This window comes from Petaurus breviceps, unplaced genomic scaffold (genome assembly GCF_028583685.1).
Source record: "Petaurus breviceps papuanus isolate PSGF00001 unplaced genomic scaffold, PetGlider_PUasm1.0 90822, whole genome shotgun sequence".
Lineage (NCBI taxonomy): Eukaryota > Metazoa > Chordata > Mammalia > Diprotodontia > Petauridae > Petaurus > Petaurus breviceps.
In genome coordinates, this window is record NW_027187351.1 from 12,102,108 (window position 1) to 12,112,861 (window position 10,754).

Consider the following 10,754-nt stretch of genomic DNA (forward strand, 5'->3'; position numbering starts at 1 on the left):
AGACAGGAAGGTGGCTTTAGATGGAAAGGCCCCAACACCTATAAGAACTAGGAAAGTCTTAAGAGAAAGTGGTACTTGAGCTCTGTCTTAAAAGAAATTCTTATAGGTGTTGGGGCCTTTCCATCTAAAGCCACCTTCCTGTCTGATTTATATATGTTGACCCTCCCATTAGAATATTAGCTTCTTGAAGGAAGGGACCATTTATGTTTTTTCTTTGTATCCCTAGCACTTAGCACAGTGGCTGGCACATAGGAAGTACTTAATAAATGGTTACTGATTGATTAATTTCATAGGTATATGAAAATGCATGTATATATGTTATAATGTGTAATAACATACAGCAGAATGTTACATATTTAAAAGTTAAATTTTCTATTCAGTTCTGTTTTTTTTTCCTCAAGAATGCATTAATTCCCTCTATATCATTGAATGTCAGTTTTCCCCCTCATGGATTACACTCAGTTTTGCTGGGTAGGTGATTCCTAGTTTTGATCCTAGCTCCTTTGACCTCTGGAATATCATATTCCAAACCCTCTGATCTAATGTAGAAGCTGCTAAATATTGTGTTATCCTGATGGTGGTTCCACAATACTTGAATTGTTTCTCTCTGACTGCTTGCAATTTTTTCTCCTTAACCTGGGAACTCTGGAATTTGGCTACAATACTCCTGAGAGTTTTCATTTTGGTATCTCTTTCAGGAGGTGCTCAGTGGATTCTTTCAATTTCTATTTTACCCTCTAGTTCTAGAATATCAGGGCAGTTTTCCGTGATAATTTCTTGAAAGATGATGTGTAGGCTCTTTTTTTGATCATGGCCTTCAGGTAGTCCAATAATTTTTAAAAAATTATCTCTCCTGGATCTGTTTTCCACATCAGTTGTTTTTCCAATGAGATATTTCACATTATCTTCTTTTTTTTTCATTCTTTTGTTTGTTTAATATTTTCTTGATTTCTCATAGAGTCATTAGTTTCCATTTGCTCCATTATAATTTTAAAGGAATTATTTTCTTCAGTGAGCTTTTGGACCTCCTTTTCCATTTGGCCAATTTTGCTTTTTTAAGGCATTCTTCCCCTCACTGACTTTTTGGACTTCTTTTGATATTTGGTCTAGTATATTTTTTGAGGTGTTATTTTCTTCGGTATCTTTTTGGGTCTCCTTTACCAAGCTGTTACTCATTTTTATGATTTTCTTGCAACACTCATTTCTCTTGCCAATTTTTCCTCTACTTCTTTTACTTGATTTTCAAAATCCTTTTTGAGTTCTTCCATTGCCTGAGACCAATTTATATTTTTCTTGGAGGCTTTGGATGTAGGATCTTTTACCTTTTTGTCTTCTTCTGAGTATATGTTTTGATCTTCCTTGTCACCAAAGTAAGATTCATCTGAGGTTTTTTTCCCCATCATTTGCTCATTTTCCTTCCCTATCCCTTAACTTTTTAATTCTTTGGTAGGACTCTTTAAGTTTTTGTTAGGGCTCTGCTTCTAGTATGGGGTTTGTGCAATTGTTTTCAGAGACACTTCTAAGGACATGTAAGTTTTCAGTTCTTCCAATGTGGTATGATCTAAGGAGAGGTGTTTACTCCTCTCCTGGCTTATGCTCTGGTCTGTGAGTGACCGTAAGCACTCTTTTCCACTCTGGAACTGTGAGGAGGGTTCCTTCACCACTGCTGCCACAAGTTCTGCTATGCCAGTGCTCTTCCTCACCCCAGAACTGCCACCCAGAACTGTGACCCAGATCCACGTATGGGCAACGCAACAGAATCCTGCCTCAGTACCAGCAAAGAGACCTCTGTAGTCTCCTTCTGACCAGTTACTCGATATCCTTACTGTCTGTGGGCTGAGAGCTCCAGAAATAGCCACCACACTGCTACTCACCTCTCCCCATCCCTGCCGCTGCTGATTAGGTCACTCCCAATGCCTACTTCTGGTTTGCTTGGGCTGGGGCTGTGCAGGGGCTGGGGCTAGACTGCACTCCTATCTCACTATGCTAAAGTCAAGTTTCAATGTGTTCAACTGTGGCTGATCAGACCAATACAAGCTTGAATGCTCCTCTACAACAGGTGAATGTGTATCTGTGTATATTATATTATATATTATATTGTATATGTGTGTGTGTTTATTTTCCATCTGGTGTTTCAGCTGTAGATTTATTAGTAGTTAATTATAATGATTGACAGCTAGGTAGCTCAGTATATAGAGAATGATGTCTGGAGTCAAGAAAACCTGAGTTCAAATCTAGCCTCAGACACTTGCTAGTTATGTGACCTTGGGCAAGTTACTTAACTCTGCCTCACTTTCCTCATGTGTAAAATGAGCTGGAGAAGGAAATGGCAAAATACTCTGGTATCTTTGCTCACAAAGATGACTAAACAAATTATAATGATGCTTTAAACTCTTACATGCTTGGAGCATATCCTAGATCATAGGATTTTAGAGTTGGGAAGCACTTTAGATGTCATCTAGGTCACTGAAGGTCATTAAAATCAAATGACTCAACCCAGTAAAGTGCATCTCTATATGTGTGGTATAATGGAACCAGGCTATGATTCAGAAGACCTGGTTCAAGCCCAGATTCTGCCACTAACCAACTGTGTGACCTTGGGCAAGTCACATGCCCTTTCTAGAATTTAATTTCCTTAGTTAAAAAATATAGAAGTCAGGTTAGATAAGAAATTCCTTTTAAGTCTGATGCTCTAGGAAAAACATTTTATATAGATGTGAACTATTCTAGGATATTGCCTAATTTATCCTAATGGTGTTTTTGAGAGTAGGAAGAAATAGTGATTATTCCCATGAAGCATCAAGAAGTCAAATCACCTACCCAAAATCACACATTCTGGTGACTCATCTAGAACTTCTGACCTTGCACCCTGTGCACATATTACTAGCCCAGACTTCTTATTTAAGAGAGTAGGATTAACTTTACATTTTGTCCCATTGTATACATATTCCAGAAGTAATCTTTGAGCTCTTAAGAGGAAAGGTGTGATGTCTATCTGACTTCTTATTAACCTAAAATTAAGTGTATTGCATTTATGAATATAGCATATTATTAAGACAATCTGATTTCTATTGTACAATACGGCAGGCTGAGCATTGGAAAAGGTCTCATATGTCATCTAGTTTAACCCCTCACTTTACAGAGGGGGGAAATGAGACTTAAAGGTCACATACATAGTAAGAATCCAAGCTAGGATCTGAACCCAGGTCCTTTGGCTCCATAGCCAGCATTCTATCCCTCTGTTTTTTTACTCACTCTTTCCCTCAATGGGCTCCTTTGTCCTAGCTTGCTTTGTTCTACTTTGTGTCCCAGACTATCCACTTCTTTCTGGATGTTCTTTTTGTGAACACTATCATTGGTCATCACGGACACAGAGAGCAAGATATTTCATCACCTATGGGAGTAGGGTAGGGGCGCAGGATGAAACCTCAGCAAAATACACAAAGCCCAGCCTCTACCAATAGATTAGTCACTAACAAGAATTAGAGAGAGGGGATAGGGTTGCACTACTTTTACACCTGAGTGGTACAGTGGCTAGAACTCAGGACTTGGAGTCAAGAAAACTTGAGTTGGAATCCTGTCTCAGATGCTTAATAGCTGGCACCCTAGGCAAGGGATTGGCTAAGTCTCTCAACCTCAGTTTCCTCATTTATGAAATGAAGATAATAATAGCACCTACCTCATAGTGTTGTTGTGAAGATCAATTGAGACGACATATGTAAAGTTCTTTGCAAACTTTAAAGCACTATATAAATGCTAGTTATTGTTATTATTATTATTAATTTCATCTGTAAGATTCCATGGTAGCATCCAGGTGATGCAATGGAGAGTGTTGGACATGGAATCAGGAAAACCCGAATTCAGATTCTGCCTCAGGCAAAGTGTGTGACTTTGGTTAAGTTACTTAACTAGCCTTAGTTTCCTTATTTATAAAATTAATATAATAAAAGGCTCCTATCTAGCATCATTGTTTCAAAGATCAAATGAAATGAGATATGTACAGCATTTTTTAACCTTCAACTTCTATATAAAATCATTTGAAAGGAATAGCAAGTTGTGTGTAGTAGATTTACAGTTCCATGCACAATCATCTTTTTTTTTTAATTGTACTATGTTATGGAAATGCTTGCTTTGTTCCATAAATTAAGAAATAAAATAAAAAATGAATCTGACTTTGTGTTTGTCCCCAAGTTTCCCTTTTCCACAATCTTTGCTTTTATGAGCCAGGAGGAGGGGCTGACGTACTTTCTCTGAGTGTTCAGGAAGCTGAGTGGCACAATTGCTTCTTGTCCACTTGTGAGTATTGCCTGTATTGCCTATTAGGACCCCTCCATCTCTTTCTTATGTGATTTTGCAAGAAATAGAATGAGTTACAGGGACAAAAAGCCAACATGTCACTGCTTACCCCTGAAGCCTCCCATTTAAAAAAGATGAATGTGGTACAAACATCGAGAACACCCTAGGACACAAAGTATGAGAAAACACAGAACACTCCAGGTTTATTTCAGTAACTTGCAGGGGAATTGTTTGGGGAAGATGGAAAAAGAACAAAAAATATTTCCTTCCGCATGCCTGTCCCAGAGCATTGACCCTTTTCCGGAACTATTTGGGTGGTATCTGCCTTTGAATAACAAAATAAACCCTGAGGTCACTGAGGTTTAAAACAGCGGAATAAATCAACACACTGTTTCCAGTTATGTGAACCCTGATATTAAATTTTGTGAGGGACTGTTGCACATCCATGTTTCCACCCTCATTTTTCTTCCTTTGCTTTGTATACAGAATTGACATAAATATTGGACCCCTCAAGCATATTTTAGCAAACTTGGTTGTTCCAGGGAACTTGCTTAAGTTATTCACTTATATGATATTTGGAAACCTGAAGAAAGATGATTTCCCCTCCCCAAACCTCTCTTGTCTTTCCTGCAATATAAGGGGTTGGATCAGATGGTCATTACCATAGTATTATTTCAATATGGCACTCATGAAACAAATTCATTCATTTACTCCCTCAAGAATATTTTGAGATGTGGAGGGGGAAGTCTGGACCTATGATTTCACTGATATAGGGAATTCCCAGTGAGGAAACACCCTCTACCAGTGCAGATGGGCACCTCTGCAAGTTATAGTGTGTGAACCTAAAAAGTTTGGTTAAAGGAGACAGAAAGTCTACATGATGAATATTTTTATATTATTTATGCCCTTTAAGCCAGTAGACACATAATCATGGAGCCAGAAGGAAACTTCTGACTTCCTGAACAAAAGAATAAGAAAGCTTAAATACATTTAGAACAATCCCAACTCAGGGTCAAATTTATGACACCTTGTCAAATTTATTTACACCTTGTCAGAGAATTGACAAGGTGTAAATGGATTTTATGACCTAGAACATCTGTATTTCCTTTATCATTAACATGCTATAACATAGTACATGCCCACAAAATATTAAGATAAGAAAAAGTTCCATTATTCAAGATAGTGTCTCAGGTTCAGGGTCTCATACTTAGCGGAAGAAAGAATGCTCTTATGTCAGCCCCATCTGTGGTTGTTGACATAGGAAGAAGTATTCTCTGAGTTTACTCAGAGAACAAAGAAGCTGTTGGGTCTAGACTCTTCTAGTTGATTAGTTCAGGCCTTGGATCTTATTAAGGGCTATTAAATTATTATCAAGTGTTAGTTGTCTGGGCCACTGAGTTAGTAAGTGGTTTGTCCAGGATCACACAGCAGGTAAAAATATCTAATACTTAAAGTCTGTAAAGCACTTTACAAATATAGTCTAATTTTATCTTTATAGATGTTATGCTTGGAGGCCGGTGCTGCTATTATCCTCATTTTATAGATGAGCTTGCAAGAGACCTCTGAGTCCAACCCCCCAATTATACAGGTGAGAAAATAGACATAGGCAGAAGTTAAATGACTTGCCCAGGGTATTATAGCTAGTAAGCATATGAGGCAGGATTCAAACTCAGATCTTCCTGATTCCAGGTCCAGTATTTTATTGACTTTTACCACCTAATCATCCTGAATCCAGCATCAGAACTCTATGAAGTGTGCCAAATTATCACACACTCCCTTTTTTATATTAAATATAACATTTAATATTTCACCCATAGACCTTCCAAATAAGAATTCTAAATATACTAAAATATTTTGCTGTGTTTAGATAAAAAATTCTTATTAGAATATCTCATAGAATATATTTCCTCTAATTTGGTTTTGAAGGTCATGAATTTTTACTAAATAAAAGTTCTCTCCCCTAAAATCCCACCTTCTACAAGAAGCCTTTCTTAGTGTATTTTAATGCTAACACCTTTTCTCTGAGATTGCCTCTAATTTATCCTTTGTATGTCTCAATTGTACATAGTTATTTGTATATTGTCTCCCCCATTAGATCATGAGTTCCTGGAGGACAGAGACAGTTTGTGTTCTTTGTATCCCTAGTTCCTGGTACATCATAAGTGCTTAATAAATCCTAATTGACTTGTTGACTAGTATACCTAGTTTTCAGGTACTTTGGTCAATATGTTCATAGGATCATAGATTTAGGAACTATGCATGACCTTAGAATTCATCTAGTCCAACCCCCTGATTTTAGTGATGAAGAAAATGTAACTCAGAGAAATGAAATGTCTTGTCCAAGATCAGACAGATTGTAAGAATCAAGGCCAAGATGTAAAATTCAGTTTCTCTGATTCTAAATGTAGACCTCTTTCTTTTGTACCATGATGCCACTAGGTGTAAATCCTACAACAATTTTACTATAGTATCAGAGAATCTTAAATATTATATATTCTAACACTGCACCCAATACAAGAATGTATCTACATCATCTTTGAAAAATAATAGACTGTTTAAATACCTCCAGTGATGGGGAGCTCAGTACCTATTAAGGTAACCTATTCCATGATGAATGAATTAAAAAAGCATTTATAAGCCCTAGTTGGGTATAAATTAAAAAGCTAAGACATTGTCCTTTCAAGGAGCTTATATTCTAATAGAGAAAGGATTATGTTTTTTTTTTTAAATTTTTTGGTCTTTATTAATTTGTTGATTTACTTTTATTCTACAAGATTCAGTTCCACAATTCCTTGAGTTTCAAATTTTCTCTCCCTCCCTCCCCTAACACGCCCCCCCCCATGACAGCACACAATCAAGTATAGGATCTGCAAATACTTTCACATTAGACATTAGTCAGGTTATAAAGAAGGATTGTATCAGATGGAATGAACAATGGGAAAGAGGAAACAAAACCAAACAAGAAAAAGAAAAAGATCAGGTAGTTTCCTTCAATCTGGATTCAAACTCAGTTCTTTCTAGTTCTTTCTTTGGATGTAGATATCTCTCTCCATCATGAGTCCTTTGGGGTTGACTTATAACCCTGCATTGCTGAGAAGAGTCCAGTCTATCAAAATTGGTCATCAAACATAAATTGTGTCTGTAATTGTGTACAAATTTCTCCTGGTTCTACTCTTCTCACTCAACATCAGTTTGTATAAGCCTTTCCAGGTAAATATGAAGTCCATTTGCTCCTCATTTCTTATAGCACAATAGTATTCCATTACATTCATATACCACAACTTGTTCAGCCATTCCCCAATTGATGGGCACCCCCTTAATTTCCAATTCTTTGCCCCCACTAAAAGAGCTGCTATAAATATTTTTGTACATATGGGTCTTCCTCCCACTTCTATGATCTTTTTGGGATGTAACCCTAGAATTGGTATTGCTGGGTCAAAGGGTACGAAATTATTTATTGTCCTTTGGGCATAATTCCAGATTGCTTTCCAGAATGGTTGGATTAGTTCACAACTCTACCAGCAATGCATTAGTGTTCCAATTTTTCCACGTCCTCTCCTGCGTTTGTCATTTTCCTGTTTTGTCATCTAAGCCAATCTGACTGGTGAGATGTGGTATAGAGGAAGGGTTATTTTGATTTGGAAAATTATAGGGGAATTATTTTACAGGAATAGAATGACACACGCTCTCCTATAATAATGATCAGATTGATTTGATTATGGTTCCAGAACTTGATAGCAGTATGTGTGTGGGTGGGGGTTGGGATGAGTTAGAAGATGACCATAGCAAGGAAACTAGATAGATTAGCTCAAAGCAGGGAGTAAAATGAAGCATGACCCACCTGAAATAGGGGTTAAATTCTCCATGATATGATTTTTGGTTCCCCTGAGAAGATGGCTAGGGATTAGGATGTGATTATATGGCTCTGCTTATTGTATTCTAATACTGAAACCTTCACTGTAATATCTACCCTTTGGCTTTGACTCTTACCCCTGAAGATACAAAACAAACCCATCCCTCTTTTACATTATGATCCTTCAAATATTAAAAGAGAATTCAAATATTAAAAGTACAAGTAAAAAGTGTCTTCTCTGTTTTATTTCTCAGGTTTAAGTTTACCTGAGTTTCTCACCTTCCAAGTAATATTGGAAAAGTTCACCAAGATATTTCATGATAGAATGGCAGGTTTCCCATTCTACCTAGTTCTCATTCATGAAAGGGATGAAACAGTAGCAGGTTTGTTTTACACTGTACTTCAAAACAAAACAAAGGACCTAGAAACTTGAGTTAGAATACATTTAGGCCTGTGGAGACACATTTGATTCCGCAAGCTGGGAACCACTTGATAAGTCCTTGAGAAAGTCACAATGGAGTTGCTTTATGCTAATGACCTTCCTGTCAAAGCACACATGTAAATGATTATGAGGCACTTCGCAGAGTCAGTACAATACTGAGGGACTGATGATGAAGCTGACAGAAGAGGTTATGTACCCAAGAATGTTCCATGCTGACAGAACCAAGGAAGTTTACAAACTGATATAGATTTTCATAAAACTCCTGCTATTCAATGATGGGTAAACACAATTTAATTCAGTATGTGTTTATGGTGAATGAAGAATAGTAAAATTTACAGATGGCCACTGACGAAGAGAGTAGGAGAAGCAGAGGAATATGGGAGAGACTGATGCTGGTCAATGCTGCGTTTTATTCATTCAACAAGTATTCAGTCTCTATTTTATACCAAGCACTGTGCTATATACTGTAGGATGTTAAAAGAAGAACACAATTTGACCTCTTCCCTCAATGCATTCAGGATTTAGTTGGGCAAACTAGACACATCCATGTGAAAAATACAACAGTACAATCAATAAACATATTTACTAGGTACTACATCACTCAATTAGGTGTTGAAGATATAAAGATTTTAAAAATGAAAGTTTTTGCCCTCAGTAGGTAGAGTTCTAGTCCAATTCATATTAGACATGTGCAGCTGAATAAAGGTGGACAAAATCACTCAACTATTCTGACTGAATCCATTTCAAATATATGTTACATAATTTCAACTGGGCCCTCACTGCTGCCAGGCAATCCTTCTATACCTGCCTTATCAATTCACTCTTTCACTCCCCATAACAGCTCTTCCGAACCATTTCCTCTCTTCAAATCTCCTTTAGCTCTCCCCTCTCTTCTCAGCTGAGAATTTTGCCTCACATTTTACAGAAAAAAAATTAGGCCATTTGCCATAAGTTCCCTCTTCTCCCCTCTTTCTCATCTCCCATCATTAATATGCCTTTTACCACTATTTCTTCCTTCACCCCTGTCAAATTATGAGAGGTGCTTATTCCTTATCAAATCTAACCCTTCTACCTGCCCTCTACTGGCTCATTCCCTACTGACTGCAAACATGTTCATGTCTCCCCCATTCTGAAAAAAAAAAAACAAACCAAGAAAACTTCATTTGATCTTCCATCTCTATTAACTATTGTCCTGTATCTCTTCTGCCCTTTTTGGTTAAACTCCTACAATAGGTGCTCCCATTTTTTTTTTCTCCTATCACTCTCCTTTTAGCTCCTTACAATTCAGCTTCTGACTGTATCATTCCACCAAAATAATTTTCTCCAAAGTTACCAATGGTCTCTTAATTGCTATATTCAGTGGCCTTTTCCCCTTAATCTTTATTCTTCTTGACCTCTTTTCATCCTTTGATACTGTTGATCACTCTCTCCTCCTTGATAATCTCTTCTCTCTAGATTCTTAGGACACCATTCACTCTCTCCTGGTTCTCTTCCTACTGACCATTTATTCCCTATTTCCAATCCTGGATCTTCCCACAAACCATTCTCTTTAAATATAGGCATCTCACAGGGTTCTGATGTTAATTGGCCTGCCCAAGATTGGCAATTTAGTGATGATGAGAGGAGAATGGTGAAGATCAAGGTGTTGAAGATCAAGGATGATGATCACATGATATTTTATGTTTAGATAGCATTTAATGGCTTCAAACGCCACAATATATTGTTTGGCAGTTGCTTACATGAAAGCATAGTCTAGTCTTTGAATGAATACCTAATTTTTTCTTGACCCAATTTTCAGCTATTTGTGGTCAAACCGAGAAATTCAATTCAATAAATATTTATTAAATGTCAACTCTGTCTAAAGACCTTGGTAATCTGCATGTACTACTGGTAGCCTCAATTCTGACTGAACTTAATTTGGCAAGTCATCATTAATATTTGCAAAGCCCAATAGCATTATTCATCATTTTGTTTAAATTTTACTTTAATTTTTGGTAAAAATTATAGCTTAGTCCTTAAAATTCTCAGTCATTTTTCTTTTTTGACCACGGCTTACATGGTTCAGTGATATCAAATTATCCCTACCCTAGTGTGTATATATAATTTACAGACTATTGCTTCTTAAATGTATTTCTGTACATTCTTGGACTCCCAAATCTAACT